Source organism: Ambystoma mexicanum, chromosome 2q, assembly GCF_040938575.1.
Source record: "Ambystoma mexicanum isolate Mex_15411 chromosome 2q, UKY_AmexF1_1, whole genome shotgun sequence".
In the NCBI taxonomy this organism is placed as follows: Eukaryota; Metazoa; Chordata; class Amphibia; order Caudata; family Ambystomatidae; genus Ambystoma; species Ambystoma mexicanum.
Window position 1 is genome coordinate 68,348,623 of NC_090924.1, and position 17,358 is coordinate 68,365,980.

General features: G+C 48.0%; 1 protein-coding gene across 8 annotated transcripts in view; it reads left to right on the forward strand.

The window, feature by feature from the left end:
• The window catches only part of SLX4 (SLX4 structure-specific endonuclease subunit), a 785,402-nt gene that overhangs the window by 306,987 nt on the left and 461,057 nt on the right, over window positions 1–17,358 (forward strand). The window lies entirely within an intron of this gene.

A 17,358-nucleotide genomic window follows, 5' to 3' on the forward strand; every position in this document is an offset into this window, starting at 1 on the left:
AGGGATCCCTCTCTATCCTTACCTGGACAACTGGCTTATCCGGGCAAGCTCAAAGGACATCGCCGTCGAACACATAGCAAGGACAGTCCAACTCCCGACAGATCTGGGGTTCTCGGTGAACTATACAAAGTCCTGCTTGATTCCATCGCAGGACGCGCGGTTTCTGGGGTCCTGACTCAACACAGTGTCGTGCCTGGCGTCTCCGTCGGAGGAGAGGATAACGGCCATTTTGGGCAAGGTACAACGGCTGTTGGCCCTGAAGATCGCAAGGGTGAGGTCCATCAAGTACCTGCCCTGCGTGTCGTCATGCATATACCTCATTTGGCTTTGCAGGCTTCCGATGCGTCCACTGCAAGTGTTGGGAAGCTTTGAGGACAAGATCTACCTCGATGAGAGTTTCCGTTGAGCAATACGGTAGTGGGGAGTGCGCACACATCTGGCTGCAGGCATGGATTTCCAGACCCCAACTCATCAGGAGACGGTCACGATGGACGCTTCCCTGGAAGGATGCAGAGCGCACACCGGAAGTCTTCATGCAAGAGGCCTGTGGCTACCGGAGGAGAAGACGTTGCACATCAACGTGTTGGAGCTGCGGGCAGTGTTTTGAGCCCTCAAGTCCTTCCTTCCGTCCCTCAAGGGCAACCCTCAAGGGCAAGGTGGTACGGGTCTTCACGGACAACACCACCACGATATTCTAAATCAAGAAGCAGGGTGGAACCAGATCCCTGGCGCTCTCCAAAGAGGCGCACAGACTTTGGCACTGGGCCGTAGCCCAGGGGATGTTCCTCATCCCGTTTCATCTGGCAGGAGTAAAGAACACTGTTGCTGACTCCCTCAACAGGGATCTGGGCTCTTGCCACGAATGGGGACTTCGGCAGGATCAAGTGGATCACCTGTTCCGCAGATGGGGCTATCCCCAGATCGATCTGTTTGCGATGGCGACGGACACCAAGTGCCTGAGGTTCGCCAGCAGGTTTCCCCAGCCGGGGAGCATGGGGGGGACGCATTCTCTTTCCCCTGGGATAGCCTGTTTCTGTATGCGTTCCCTCCGTTGCCATTGCTTCTTCCAGTAGTCAATCAACTCAGACGGTCCCGGTGCAGGATGATCCTCATTGCACCGGCGTGGCCGAGGCAGATTTGGTACTCGGACCTTCTGGACATGTCAGAGTCCCCTCCAGTCAAGCTTCTGGCGATCGCATATCTTCCCGCCAGGGAAGGAGGCTCGATTCTACACCACGACCATGGATCGCTGAACCTGAAGGCCTGGCTCCTGCAGCACTAGTGTTTGGGGGCTACGATCTCCCAGTGGATTGTAAGGAGGTGCTTGCCAAGGCCAGAGCTCCGTCTACTCTCAAATGCTACGGGCACAAGTGGAAGAGGTTTGCCGTTTGGTGCCGTACTGAGAAGATCGACCCTCTACGAGTCACTGCTCTACAGGTGATTCCGTATTTGTTGTCGTTGGCCAAGGCAGGACTGGCCCATGCTTCCATCAAGGTTCATCTGGCGGCTATCTCCTGGATGATCAACCTTATGGTTGCATCGATTGGTCAAGGAGTTTGTCAAAGGACTATTTTGCTTGTTCCCGCCGGTGAAGGCTCCGGCCCCAGTGTGGGAGCTCAATGTGGTGCTGACTAGGCTCATGGGTCCTCCATTCGAGCCTATGCATTTGGCGCCACTGACATTTTTTGTCGTGGAAAACCGCTTTTCTGGAGGCCATTACCTCTGCACGACGAATGGGAGGGATCCAGGCCTCTCTTGTCAACCACCTTATTTGACATTCCATGAGATGAGGGTTGTGCTACGGATGCACCCCTCCTTCATGCCCATGGTGCCGTCAGACTTTCATCTAAGCGAGCCCTTGCTGTTACCTGTATTCTTCCCGACGCCTTCGTCGCCGGCTTAGAGGACTTTGCACTTGCTGGATGTGGCTAGAGCACTGAAGTTCTATGTGGACTGCACGAAGAGTTTCCGGAAGACATCGCAACTTTTTGTGAACTTTGTCCCAGTGAACCATGGGAAGACCCTCTCCAAGGCTTCCATTTCCAGGTGGCTCTCCGGCTGTATCACCCATTGTCACCGGTTGGCAAACTGACCGTTGCCTGTCCATCCGAGAGCCCACTCGACCAGAGCGATCGCTGCAACTGCAGTGTTCTGGTCTGGTGTGCCCTTGCTTAACATCTGCAGAGCTGCTACGTGGAGGTCGACGCACACCTTCACGAAGTTCTACTGCGTCGACAGGGATTCCAGGGAGGAGTCCAGAGTCAGCCAAGCAGTGCTGCGCAACCTGTTCGCTTGAAGGTGAGCCTGGTGAGGAGGTAAGAGATGCTTAATGTTGAGATGCTTAATGTTGAGCCTGTTGCCACCTCCTGTGGTTGTGCATGTGTGTACTGCTATGTATTCTTTATTCATGAGCATGTGAATCCATGCCAGACCCCATGCTGGAGAAGAAACAAGTTACTTACCTGTAACTGTTGTTCTCCAGCATGGGTCTGGCATGGATTCACATGCGAATCCTCCCGCCTACCCCTCTGCGTCTCTTCTCTTGGTCCTACTGCCACTTTACGTGCTATCAATCCTGAAGATGGCTGTCTGAGGAGGGGCTTAGATAGAGAGCAGATTGACTGGGGGCAGTATGACCCAGAGGCCAGTGATTGGTTGTTAGGAGAAAGACAGTTCAAAAGTAAAACAAACTGATTTTTTCTTTACCGAGGATTCCCAGTCTGACGACAGGGAATATTCATGAGCTTCTGAATTCATGCCAGACCCATGCTGGAAAACAACAGTTACAGGTAAGTAACTTAAACCTCATCTGTAGGGCTGCCTCTGGTTGTTTGCAGGTCTCCCAGAGTCTTCTGCGGCTTCTCCGACTCCCTGGAGCCCTCTCCGATCTCCCCCATGTCTCTCCAGCAGTGCTTCAGTGGTTTCTTCAAATTCTGTTAGTTTGGCTGCTCAATGAGATACAGCAAGGAAGATTGCAAAGAATCCGAATCACATGCGCAACCAGCAATTGGTGGAAAAAAGAAGAGAAATGAGAAGATCTCTACGTAAAGCAAAATCTCGCCCCTCAAAACTAACAGCTGAGGCAGCATTGCTCGCAAAAAAGTCTTACAGAAACTGGCTGAAATCCCATCGTGCCATACTATACAAAGAGGACGCGCAGAACATGATAAGGACTCTAAGCGGGAAACAACCTAAAGCTTTCTGGGCCCTGATCGACCCGAAAGGAAATAATTCCAAGGGCGCCTTAGCCAATTCAATTGGAGAGGCGCAATGGATCACTTTCTTCTCGAACATGTTTGCTTCACCCCAGAACACTACTTACGAAACTCCACGGGCCCAAAAAGACCGTTGGGACATAGAATGCGACGCAACGGAAATCTGTGGGAAAATCCGGAAACTGAACAACTCTCGGGCACCCGGACCGGATGGAATCTCCAATGCCGACCTCAAAAACAACACAGAATCATGGGGAGCCCTCATAGCCCGAATATTCCGACAATGCGCCGACACCCGCTCTATCCCGAAATCTTGGAAAACAGCAAACGTGGTCCCAATTTTCAAGAAAGGCGACAAAGGGAACCCATCAAACTATCGACCAATTGCCTTACTGGACACCATTGGCAAACTGTTTGGCGCCTTCCTTCTGGATAAATTCAAGACCTGGGCAGTCACCTCTGAAGCTCACGATGACTTCCAAACAGGCTTTGTAAAAAACATTGGAACAATGGCCAACATAATGCTACTAAGTACACTCAAAGCTAAAGTTCTGGAGGGACGTCCAAAGATCCATTTGGCTTTCATAGATCTCTCTCACGCTTTTGACACAGTCAACAGAGACCGACTCTGGAGGAAACTGAGGACCTGGAACTGTCCTCCATCAATCCTGAACCCAATTACTGAGCTGTACTCGGGTACCTCCATGAGGGTCAGACTCAACGGAATAGGCCAACTCTCAGAGGAGATTAACACATATAGAGGCGTAAAGCAAGGATGCCCACTGGCCCCCGCACTGTATAATGCATTTATTGGAGATTACCAAAACTGGGACCCCACAGCCAGAACATTTCCACCGAACATTGGAGACGAGAACGTTGGCAGACTACTCTACGCTGACGACATTCTATTACTTGACCAAACGGCCATAGGTCTACAACGCAAACTCAACTCACTCTCAGAATACCTCCAAGACAATGACCTGATTCTAAACTCAACAAAAACAAAAATAATGACATTGGAAAAAACAACAACACGAAAAGAAAAATCGAAATGGTCTCTGGCAGGCGATAAACTGGAAAAAATAAAATCATTTAGATACCTGGGAGTCACGATAAACTCAAACCGTTTTGAAATCCCCATGCAGGAATCCATGATCACAAAAACAAAAATCATGATGACACAAGCACGACTCATGGACAAAAAATTTGGAAAATTCTCTCTGAAACCAGTTCTTAATTTCTACACAGCCAAAGCAGTCCCTGCTATTTCCCACGGGGCAGAGGCGATGCCTATGATACCAGAGAGAATCTGGATAAAACTGGAAGGCCTATTCTGGAGGAAACTTCTGATGCTCCCACAATCAACGCCAATGGCGTCAATTCGCAGAGAAATCAATGTTCTTTCTCTAAAGGGAAGAGTCAATTTAAACACTCTGATGCTACATCGGAAAATCAGATTATCCTCTGAGAAGATCTTTAAGATATTAAACAAAGAGCTAAACAAAGGCTCAAACACCATCCTTTCCACTTGGGACCAAAGAAACAATGAAACACTTGCCGAAATAGGAAGCTCATGGGAAGAATTGGAATGTAACCCAAACAAAACCGTCAAAAAATTCAAGGAAATGGACTGGATTAAAACACTAGAAGACGCCGCGAAATACAAATCGGCCTTGGACCTACCGGTCAACCATCAAAAACAAAACGAGCCCATGAGCTACTTGCTAAAAGGTCCTAGCAAGCAAATTAGAAAGACATACCTAAGGGCCAGGCTGAACCTTTTACACACCAAAGAAATTCTATTCATCAGAGGCTCTGCCTCCAACAACCTCTGCAGATTCTGTAATAAAACAGATACAGTGGAAACCTTGAGGCATCTTTTGCTGTCATGCCCTGAACTGGCCTCAAAAAGAATGACCCACATGGGACACTTACTCAAAAATAGATGGTGTATGGAAGATTACTGGTGGAACATTCTGATGTCGGGTGAAAACACCAAAACAGTAACTGCGGTCCGACAGTTCTTTCAGAACATAAACTTGACGAGAGAAGAAACAACCTGACAACAACCTGAAAAGCAACCGCACCAATGGAAACAAAGGATCAAACGAAGAAGCATTGTTCAGGACAAAATGAAGAAACATTTTTGTAAAAACTGTGATAAACAGTTCAATCAAAATAAAAAATAAAAATTGACGAATAGGGGAGATCGCCTTCTTTAGACCTCTAGGCATGTTGTTGCTGCTGTATCTGCTCTTGAGTTGTGAAGGGGCCACAGCTAGCATCATTGGTTTAAAGCTGTTTCGTAATATTGTGTTCTTTTACTCTTCACACCATATTTGGCAGATGTTCCGTTGAGGTAATGCAGTGACATGTTAATGTAGGTTTAAGTATCAATCAAATGTCAAACCTAGACATTTTGCATAGGGGATGAGATCAGGATTGATCCGTAATGGTTTCAATTATTCCAGCAAGTTTTGCACAAAAGCTATATGTTCTCCTGCAAATAGATGGAGTACTTAAATCTCTCAGGGGTTTATTTGTATCGAGAAGGAGGCCCTTTTTTTCTAAATTGTTTAAGTTTTTCAGCCCACTCATCAATTTTTTTGACAAGACCTTTGGGTGTCATCTGGATATTGATTACTCCAGAAATGTGGTCCCTCTGGTTCCACGTACGTGATAGGCTCACTTATTTAACGGCAGAGACACACGGCTTAGACTAAGGTGATCAGGACTTTCATGGCAAGTACACTTAACATTCACAAGATATTGTCATAAGTAGATTGTCCACACAGAAGTATCACAAATGCACTTATTTATTTACCAACACAGATGCTTGAAGTTAGGGTACTACTAGTAAAATCACATTCACACCACACTTTAGAATCAATACCGCTAAATACAGTGCTGTTAGAAGAGCTTATAACTGGTGTGAGAAACCTGAAGGTGTCTCCCTAGCTGGTCCCCGGGGATCTGTCATCCAGGTGGCCAGGACACGGCCATCGCTATTGGATCCAGTTGCTGGGGGTGGACCAGTGAGGGAGGATCACCTGGATGGAGGGGTCCTCTGGGAGCGGGATACCGATGGGTGACACGCTGTATCCCCCTTCTTTCAACACCTTTTCCCCATCCTACCACATAGGATATTCAAAACCACTGTTTCGCCCCTTTTCGGAGACACACACTTTCGCACGACACACAAGAGAATGGACTAACACCAGAGCCGTTTACCTGACATTTCCCAATACAAGAGTCCAGCCAAGTCGGCAATTGATCAGAATCACACAAATCTGACAGCCCTTTCCCTTCCACACAGGGATAAAAGGTGGAGGAAGGGAGCACAGTAAGAGCAAGGCAGACCACGCGATGATACAGCTAATCAGACCCGGCAGTTCAAGAGGAGGAGGAAGGCGCCGAATATCGAGAGGCTGTCAAGGAGGGACGCAACCTTGCCCTTTTCGACACAGACCCGCTAAACCTCTGCAGAGGGAATCATAAGACTGAGGACAATAGCCCAACTTGCTGCAACAGATGTCAACAGTACCCTGAGCGTGTTGACGCTGATAAGCAAGAGGGACTCCTGCCACTGCTACCGTGGTACTGTCCTTGACAGTTACGAGCAAAGCCAAGTGGTTCATCACAGCGGTGATTCGAGGACATAGCCGATAAGAGCCGGGCTGTGGTGAATGAAAGTCGCAAAGTGGCAAGTTGAACCAAGTTCAAAGAACTGTAAAATTGTTAAGGGGAGACCAGTTGCAGAAGGACCCGACACCCCGTGGGTGCCAACTTGAGAGACTCTGGTTGATCCCCGTCTGAGTGAAACTACAGATACCAGAAGGCCGTAGGAGAGCCCCCAAGTTAGGTCAAAGTGGTCATATAGGAGGTCAAGCAAAATCCCTGTACAGTCGAAGATTTGGGTGTCTTTGACCTAAAACATTTGGCCTAATCACATTTGATTGAATTTATTTGACCGTTTCTTCAGTCTAAAATGCGGGGGGAGACCGTCCACAACTCCCCGCCCACTTCCCCTCAACCTAATCTATACTCTTACCGACCCATATATATATATTTAATTACATTTGACTGAAAAAAAAGGTCAAATAAATTCGATCAAATGTTTTATGTCAAATGTTTTTAGGTCAAATATGCTAATACTTAGTCGAAATCCTTTGACCCAAGAACTGTAAAGAATGCAAGGAAAGTGAATCCCGCAAACATTGAGTGTGAATGTGAATGTAAAGTTGGCAAGAGTGAACCCGGAAGAGGGCGGCTGACAAAGAGGGGGCAAAGTTTACAGTCCCAAGAAACAATGTTGCCAAAGGTGAACACGACCGAGCGATGTCCACTGGAACTGTTTAAGAAGACATTAAGATTTGTAGAGAAAAGGCAACCATAGTTAAGCCGGAGGAAGGTGGCTGAAAGTAAAGAGGGGTCGGCGGCCGGAAGAGGGAGACCCAGTGGTGAAGCCATCACCCAATGTGAACGGTGGAAACAAACTTTCATTTTGTTAAAGGAACTTTTGTGTTTTGTTATTGAATACGCCAGGCCCTCGAAGGCAAGAGACTTTCAACAGAAACAAGACTTGGCCATTGATGGCCCTGATAGCTGCAACTGGAATTGTCGTCTCGTGCTGAGGAAGCTTGAGCGTGTACTGTGCTCCAAGATCCCACTTTAACCTGTGCTCAAAACGTGGGGAGACCCAATCTGCTGCATCCTGACATATTATTTGAGAACACTTCTTTCTTTTCTTGAAAACCATCCCACACCCTTTTTGTATTAGTTGTAACGTTTGGCAATAGGTTTCTTAGTATAGGGCCTTTTTATTTGACACAATGCCACCAGGACTGCTTTATTTTCATTTGATGGTTGACGTTTGCTCCCATCTTAGATTTAGGTTTATATTAAGTGTTTTTCTAACCTGCATACAGTTTAATAAACACCCTTGAACTGTGATCACTTATGTCTGTCTTTACTGTTGCCACCATGAATTCCTTACACTGGCCTTTTAAAAGGAAACACAACCACATAGCAAATTAAATTGATGAGTCACCCCCTGACCTAAAAACGAGTGGGCAACAGAGTTTCATGTATGGAACAAGCTTTGGTTACTTAAGAGTTGGTCCAAATTCTCCCTTAGGAAGCAAAGGGCTTAATGAGGTAGTCGGATATGTTCCTCTACCAAATGTAAGGCAGGGCTAGCTGCAAAGGAGCACTTTATGCCATTCAGAACTGAATGAAGTCAGTGGGTCACGGAAACAGATCTCCATCTGCAACCTCAGTTATTAAGACCAGCCTGCTGGACTTAGGCTGAAGATAGAGGAACTTTCTTACTGATCCCATGACGATGGAGAACCCACATGATGCCATAGACAAGATGAGCAGTCTGTGTGAGCCACCAAGGGGTCTGCAGGCATGAGGTCCAAGAACAAGGAACTGGGGCTCCAACAACGCTCCCCTTTTTGCCCGAGGGCAGTAGAGTGTTGACGACCTGGACCCATGATGAGAGTGCACTACAAGATTCACAGCCCCATGCTGTGCGCGATTCTGGCAACAGGATGAGTACCCATTCTCAGCAGTTCAAGGAAGGGTGGCTCTGTGTAGGGTCTCCCCTGTTGAAGAAGAGTGTCGCCTTTCAGTCGAGGGCTTAGGAAATGATGATCCCTGCAGCCTTCTTCTAACCTCTCTCTTTGGCCCTTAATGCTTTATCTTCTTGGCTCCAGTGGTCGATTAATTGAATGGTTCCAGATCCCCTCCTAAAATGCAGAATCCTGGGCTGGGGGCAACCCAACCCCACTATTAGGGGACCTCAAACTTGCACACTATGGGAAGCACTCCCATCATGGGCAACCCATTTAGGTACAGTCATGACATCTCTTCAGTTTGGTTTGGGTATGGGTGCTTCCTGCAGACTCTTACCTTACCCAAACCTATAATATATATATATTTCTGAGGCTTGTGGAATCTGCTTAGATCACATGCTGTGCATAGGCCGACATTTAGTGGAAGCTGCGGAGTATTACAGTTTGTTTTTCGAAACTCGAAAATGGGCGTCGACACAGGCGTGCCAGTAATACTATCCCTAGTGTGACGTCCACTGTACCCAAGATCCCTCACGCGTCTAGGATCCTCAGATTGTTTTTTTCCGCCATACTGGTCGGAAGCATCTTGCGGAGTCCCCTGGCCTTAGCCATACTTTTGCTAATAATTGAAATTTATAATTCTTTATTGACATCCTTCCCCACCCCAACGTCGACCCTCGACGACGGCTGAAGAAGACATCGACCGTCGGCTGCTGCACGACGGATCTGGTCCTCGGAAGGCCGCTGGCCTCGGCCCGGGCCTGGTAGGCCGCTGGCCTCGGCCCTGCAAGTAGGGAGAGTGGGGGGTGGTACATACTCTTCACTCTTGGTATATAGGTACACCTTATATATTTCCTACACTTACCAGCCCGCTGCCTCAAGGTGCGTATGGAGGGTACCCCTTTCCAATTCTGCCCCAAGTGCAACCGCAAATACCCTTGGGTCGACAGGCACGCCACGTGCAATCTCTCCTTGCCGAGGGACCACCCCGAAGCGAACTGCAGAGCGTGTAGTAGGTTTAAACCTAAGACACTTAAGGACCGTTCGACAAAGCGTTGGGCCCACCACGCCAGGCAGGAGGCCATGGCAGCGGAGGGCGCCTTCAGCGATGGCAGCGACGCCGTACTTTCGGACGGCGAGGGCATTACGGCGTCTAAAGACAGCCGAGCGCAGGACCCCGACCTCGGAAGGTCGTCCGGCAGGGCGGCTATGGGGAAGACCCCCGGCGACGCAAGCGCTACACCTACACACACTAAGCACACTAAATCCAACCGAACCTCGACGACGTCGACTTCTCGGAAAGAGGCACAGATAGAACGGTCCGACTCGGTGTCCTCTGGGCGCTCTCGATCGAGATCGCCTCATGACGCAAGGCAATCATCCACTCTTGCCAAGAGTGCCTCGCTCCCTATATTAACGGAAGTTCGATCGTCGGAAGACGAAGACGACTTCCACCCCCAGGCCGCGCTCCAAGAGACCGAGCCCGCAGTTAACACCAGCGAGGCCCCACGCTCGAAAAACACAGACCCCTCTCCCGACGCCAGGCGTCGAAAGTCTCTGGGGCCTCCAAGGGACAGGGAAAACATTTTTCCACGCACGGGGAGGGGGGAAAACAGCGGAAAGCACACTCTTCCACTCCTGTAAGACCATCCTTCCCCCCCTAAGCAGACAGATAAATACAAGTCTACTGGGACATCAACTTCCAGCAAGGTTACCCTTGATAAGCCCCCTAAATTGCCTACTATAGTCATCCCCTGTTCCAAAGAATGGTCCAGTGAAGACATAGACAGGGTCATGTCAAGGATGTCTTCCTTGGCTGATTTTTACGACAAAAATCCAGAGCATTTCCTTTCGTATGACCCTCAAGGGGCCACACCCTCAGGTTCCTCTGATCCTATCCCCCTAAGTAAAAAGGCCCGGTTCGAAAGACCTGAACCCTTCGAGGTGCAGCCTTACTCTACTCCATACTCTACTCCACACCCCAGGTACCAAGGACAGCCTTTCCCTGAGGGGGACCAGGAGTTTGAAATTATGGAGGAACAAACCGGGACTGAATACTATGCGGATGATGAGGACCAGGAGGAGGGAGAAGATGAGCAGGAAATTTACAGAGTAGATTCCCCGGTAGAGAGCGAAGCCCCAGTTACCGACTCGCCAGTTGATAACCAGCCCCTCCTTAATGAGGTTCTCGCTCGCGCGGCAGAACATTTTCACATCGACACCCACGGTGTACAGGAGGAAAGGGACTTCGTGGAAGAGTTGGTGGGAGAGAGGAAGCCGGTCGCTCAGACCATCCCTATCCTTAAATCCATCCAACGTAGAATAGATCTGTCCCTGGTGAACCCTAACCTCACCAGAGCAGTCAACCCCAGGGTCAAAAAACTTTTCCGGGCAGCCCAGTCTGACCCTCTCTATATAAGAGGACATCTTAAACCAGACTCCCTAGTTGTTACCAACACTCGGAAGAGGGCTGGAACACCCTTATCGTCGTCAGAAGCTCCTCCCGACAAGGAGAGCAAGAAACTGTACGGGTTTGGCAGAAAGGTAGCCTCAACGTCCGCCTACCAAGCAAGAATTGCTAACTCCACCACCCTGTTGGCCAGTTACAACTGCCATCAATGGAAAGAGGTCGCGGCACTCATAGCATCTGCTCCTGAACCGTTAAAGGGCCAGTTGGCTCGGATCTCGGCAGAAGGGAGAGCCGTGTCTGGTTGCATATTAGAAGCAACTTTCGATGCCGCGGACAACGCAGGAAGATTGATAGCAGAAGGTACTGTTATCAAAAGACATGCGTGGCTACGGCAGTCGGGGTTCAAAACAGAAACTCAGGCTTCATTAATAGACAAGCCAGTGGAACCCGATCTATTGTTTGGGAAAGCGGTCGAAGACGCACTTAAAAACGCCAAAGACGAATACGAAACACTGAAATCCCTTGGCCAACTAACCAACAAACCCCCTAACCAGAGGGGGAACAGTAATTTTCGTCGCCCACGCGGCCAAAATTCACAAAGAGGCAACTATGCCCAGGGACAGGGTACACAGTGGAACAACAGCCAGCAGTCTACCCAAAGTTACGGCAGGGGTAACAAAAGAGGTCGTGGGAGAGGCAGAGGCAGCCCCAACAAGGGAGGTGGCACGCCTCCACCAAAGCAGTGACGCTCAGTTCAGGGTCCCTTCTCACGCAACCCCAGTAGGGGGACGCATTTCCAACTTCACCCAGGCTTGGGAAGGGATCACCTCAGACAGATGGGTGCTATCAACAGTGTCCACAGGATATTGTATAGAATTACTGCAGTGTCCCCGGAACCATCCTCCACGACAAAGAGTACACTCCTTAGAACATCAGAAGATCCTTCTCGAGGAGATCGCCATTCTGCTAGAAAAGGACGCGATAGAACTCGTCCCAGGACACCAGGTAAACAAGGGTATCTATTCAACTTACTTCCTTGTGCCAAAGAAAGATTTGACAATGCGCCCAGTATTGGACTTACGGCCTGCCAACAAGTATGTCAAGCCCCAAAAATTCCGTATGACCACGCTACAAGAGGTAATCCCCCTCCTAAAAAAGGGGGATTACATGGCAACCTTGGATATGAAAGATGCTTATTTTCATATTTCCATGCTCCCGGCGCACAGAAAGTACTTGCGCTTCAAGGTGGACAGTCGCCACTACCAATTCAAGGTACTGCCCTTCGGGATAGCTTCAGCACCAAGGGTATTCACCAAGGTACTGGCGGTGGCAGCTGCACACCTACGCAGGGAGGCAATCCCAGTGTACCCTTATCTGGACGACTGGCTCATAACGGGGGAAACCCCAGGAATTTGCAGGTCAAACATTCAGAAGACTATCGACCTCCTCCACGAATTAGGCTTCTCAATCAACGAGAAAAAGTCAAGCCTGGTGCCAAGCACCTCAAAACAGTTCCTAGGAGCAATCCTAGATACTCAGAAAGGGTTGACCTTCCCTTCGGAAGAGAGAATTCGGAATATACTACTGCAAATTCCACATTATCAGTCAGGTCAACAAATAACGGTACGCAAAGCAATGCGGTTACTGGGCATGATGGCGTCATGCATTTACCTGGTCCCCCACGCGCGCCTGCGCATGCGTCCCATGCAGGAATGGTTGGCGAAACAGTGGTCTCAGGCAAGTGGTCAGTGGGACGATCTAGTGGTCGTTTCGCCAACACTTGTACAGAGCCTACACTGGTGGACAAGAGAGAATCTCGCAAGGGGAAAACCCTTTTACGATCCCGAAGTACAGGCAGTGGTGACTACAGATGCATGCCTGACTGGGTGGGGAGCTCACCATCTCCACCACACAGCTCAGGGTCTCTGGTCTCACTCAGTAGCCAAGAACCACATCACCCTGCTAGAGCTTCTGGCAGTATTCCAAGCGCTTCGCGCGTTCGAGCCCCATCTACTAAACTTATCGGTGCAGATCCGGACGGACAGCACAACAGCCATGTTCTATCTGAACAAGCAAGGAGGGACTCGTTCGCCAAATCTGTCCAAGCTTGCCCAGAAAACCTGGATATGGGCACTCAGACGGAACATCTTCCTGTCATCACAACATGTTCCAGGGGAGCTCAATTCCCTAGCGGATGCTCTAAGCAGAGACTCCCTCCCAGAAGAACAAGAATGGGTCCTTCACAGAGAGATCGTAGAAGATCTCTTCTCTCAGTGGGGTTTCCCACTATAGACTTATTCGCCACAAGCGAAAACAAACAATGCCCAGGATTTGCATCCAGGTTCCCCCAGCCAGACTCCCAAGGGAACGCCCTGTGGATGAACTGGTCAGGGATGTTTGCGTACGCTTTTCCACCAACTCCTCTCCTCAGGAAGGTGGTGTACAAGATGAACAAGGAATCGATGATGCTCATCCTAGTTGCTCCCATGTGGGCGAGACAACCGTGGTTTCCACACCTACGCAGGATGGCGGTGTGCGAGCCCATCAAACTTCCAGCCTGGTACAACCTACTGTCCCAGCAACAAGGTCAAACAGTGCACCAGCAACCCAACTCAATGAACCTGGCAGCATGGCTCTTGAGGTCATAGAGTTTGGACATCTCAAATTACCACAGAGGTGTATGGACATCCTAAAAGAATCCAGGAAACCAAACACAAGGCACTTACTTTGACAAGTGGAAGAGATTCGTTATTTGGTGCCAGAATAAACAAATCAACCCTGTTGATTGCACTCCTTCCAACGTTGTGACATACATGCTCCACCTGCTGGATGCAGGATTGGTTTTTAACTCTCTGAAAGTACACCTGGCAGCCCTCTCGGCTTACACCACATCCCATAACAAGGTGTCGTGGTGGAAAGTACCAGTAGTCAAAGCCTTCATGGAAGGAGTAAAGAGACTTCACCCTCCTATTTCGAACCCACCGCCAGGATGGGACCTTAATGTGGTGCTAGCTAAGCTCATGGGGCCCCCTTTCGAACCCATGCATAAAAGTAGTCTCAAACACCTGACTTATAAAACGGCCTTCTTAGTAGCCATTACCTCTATAAGAAGGGTCAGTGAAATTCAGGCTCTGTCAGTGCAGGATCCTTTCTTTACTATCCACAAAGAAAAACTGGTTTTACGCACACACCCTAGGTTCTCACCTAAATTTATATCAAAGTTCCATGTAAACCAGTCCATCGAGCTTCCGGCTTTCTTCCAGAACCCGCAAAGCTCGGCTGAGATGAAACTACACACCCTAGATGTGCGTAGGGCGGTCCTCTACTATGTAAATAAGACCACACCGCTAAGGAAAACAGATCAACTGTTTGTCTCCGTAGCTACAGGCAGAGAGGGAGATCGCGTCTCTAAAGGCGCTATCTCGAAGTGGATTATCAACTGTATACAGCTGTGTTACTCTCTTTCTGAAAAAACTCTGCCTTTTACGCCAAGGGCCCACTCCACTAGAGGCATTGGGGCCACTCTGGCTTTCATTGCAAATGTTCCCCTCGACACCATTTGCAAAGCAGCTACTTGGAGCTCTATTCACGCTTTTACTCAGCATTACTGCATTGACACTCATTCCAAGACAGATACACAAGTGGGACAAGCGGTTCTAAGACACCTGTTTGCTCATGACCCTTCTCACATCCCACCTCCTTCTTCTGGTACTGCTCGCTAATCTATGCACAGCATGTGATCTAAGCAGATTCCACAAGCCTCAGAAGGGATACATTACTCACCGTAATCGTATTTCTGATGCTTGTATCTGCTTAGATTCACATGCGACCCACCCTTCCTCCCCTCCGAGAGAAGGCGCATGATTGCTTGTAGTCTTACCTTTCTGTCTATCTGCTTGGATTATCTGTACTCGCGCTACTCCTCATGCTTCCTCATGTCAGAAAAAATACAATCTGAGGATCCTAGACGCGTGAGGGATATTGGGTACAGTGGACGTCACACTAGGGATAGTATTACTGGCACGCCTGTGTCGACGCCCATTTCCGAGTTTCAAAAAACAAACTGTAATACTCTGCAGCTTCCACTAGATGTCGGCCTATGCACAGCATGTGAATCTAAGCAGATACAAGCATCAGAAATACGATTACGGTGAGTAATGTATCCCATATATGTGAGAAACAGGAGAACAACCCCCCTAACCCCCACACCCTTTCATATTTAGGATGAAGACAAACCACAAGGACAGTGAACCACAAAGACATGGCTTAAACAATATAACATGCCTTTTTTGCACTGTAGTGAACAAACGGCTACCACACAGGAATAAATAAAAGGGAACAGGACTGCACCCAAAAAGTGTCAGAACGAGTTACTCTGCCACCTGGAAGACTGGGCTGAATCTACCCATACATTAAATACATTGCAGATTGAGTTTCGGCGAGGCCATTGAACTGGCCTAAATGGGTTGGTGCTGCGTTCTATCCAGATTCATACGTGGTTAGATTCAACACGAGTAAATTATGTCACATCCATAGATCTATAAGCAGCGTTTGATAGAGTAGACCGCAAAAGGCTGCAGAGAAAATTGGATAAATGGGGGTTATCAAATGGCTTGTTGAGGATTTTGATAGGATTGCATGCATGACATCTCAGGGATTAAGGCCCGATTGAGTAAGGAGGGTGATTTATCAAGAAGAATTGAAACAAAATCCGGACTTAGGCAGGGGTGTGTTTTGGCCACTTCGTATTTAATTTATATATGTCCGAAAACAATGACGATCTTGCCCCTGCAGCATTTGTTCCTCGGAAATTGGGCGAGCGCAAGTTATGTTGGCTGGCTTAAGCAGATGATTTCCTACTCTTCAATAGCACGAGAGTTGGGCTGCAACGGTTGCTACAAGCTTTCTCCTTGTATGCTAGGGAGAATTGGCTTGTTAGTAATCTTGAAAAAACTAAAGTCCTTGAGCTATCGGAAGGGTAGGAAAAGGAGCATTAGGACATGGTCTTTTGATAATGTCAAATTGAAGCTGAGTAAAAGCATGATCTACTTGGGATATCACATTACAACACAACCTACCTTGGGGCTTATGAAGGAGGTCTCGTTTTTTAAAGCCGCTGCCTTAACTAAACAAATAAAAATTGACCGTAAAAATGGCCGGTTTTCTATCAAAGCTTTATTGACTTTCTTTGAGGGAAAAGTGGTACCTAAATGGATCTATGGCCTAGAACTCTTTTATGAAATTGTAATTAAATGGTTAGACTCTGTGGAAGGATTAATATGATGTCGAATTTTGAAAGCTCCTTATGTAGTCCCCACTGCAGCCATTAGATTCCAGCTTGGACTGTTGTCACTTAGGGCTCGAGTTCAATGGCGTCTCCTGGTCCTATATGCAAAGTTGAATTCGCCTCCCCCTAACTCATTGTTTGAGGATGTTGGGAAAAATCTCAGCATAGGCTCTAGGGATATGGGCAGTCGGGAATCTGTAGGTCAACTGAAACAGCAGTGTTAGAACCTATTGGATGATTTGAATTCAAATCTTGAAGCCCTGATTAAAAGTCCAGACAAGGTAAAACATGTTATGATATGGACTGGGTGCTGACTATTGAGCGTTTCCATGCATATGGCTCACTGCAGTATTTAGAGCATGAGTATAAAAAAAGAGGGTGTACTGCAACCTATTGTTCCCCAACAAACATTTCCGCTCAATGTTGATGAGATTTCGGTGCAATTTACTTTTGACCAAAGAAGTGCTGTTGAGAAGAAGGAAATTGGAGGCTTCTGAAACAGGTGTCGCTTCTGTATGGATAAGAATTCATTTGATGATCTAAAACATCTAGTGTTTTATTGCCCTGCCTTAAAAGCCCAGAGAGAGGCCCATCTGGGTAAATTGCTTCTTTTCTTAAAAGCTTTAATCTACATGCAGATGTTGCTCATGAAATCTGATTAGTTTTTTGCTTTCTATTGTTCGCATAGATGAATGTGCTAGGGGTTTATTGCCTTAGAAGGTGTTCCTTTTTGTCTGTTGATTGACACTCTTTTAATTTGAGGTTAAACTGTGGATTCTTTGCTTATACTAATCTATGTGTTTTATATTTTAGTAAATATTTGTAATGTATTTGGAAATGTACTTTTTTGTAAAGGTTTGTAATACA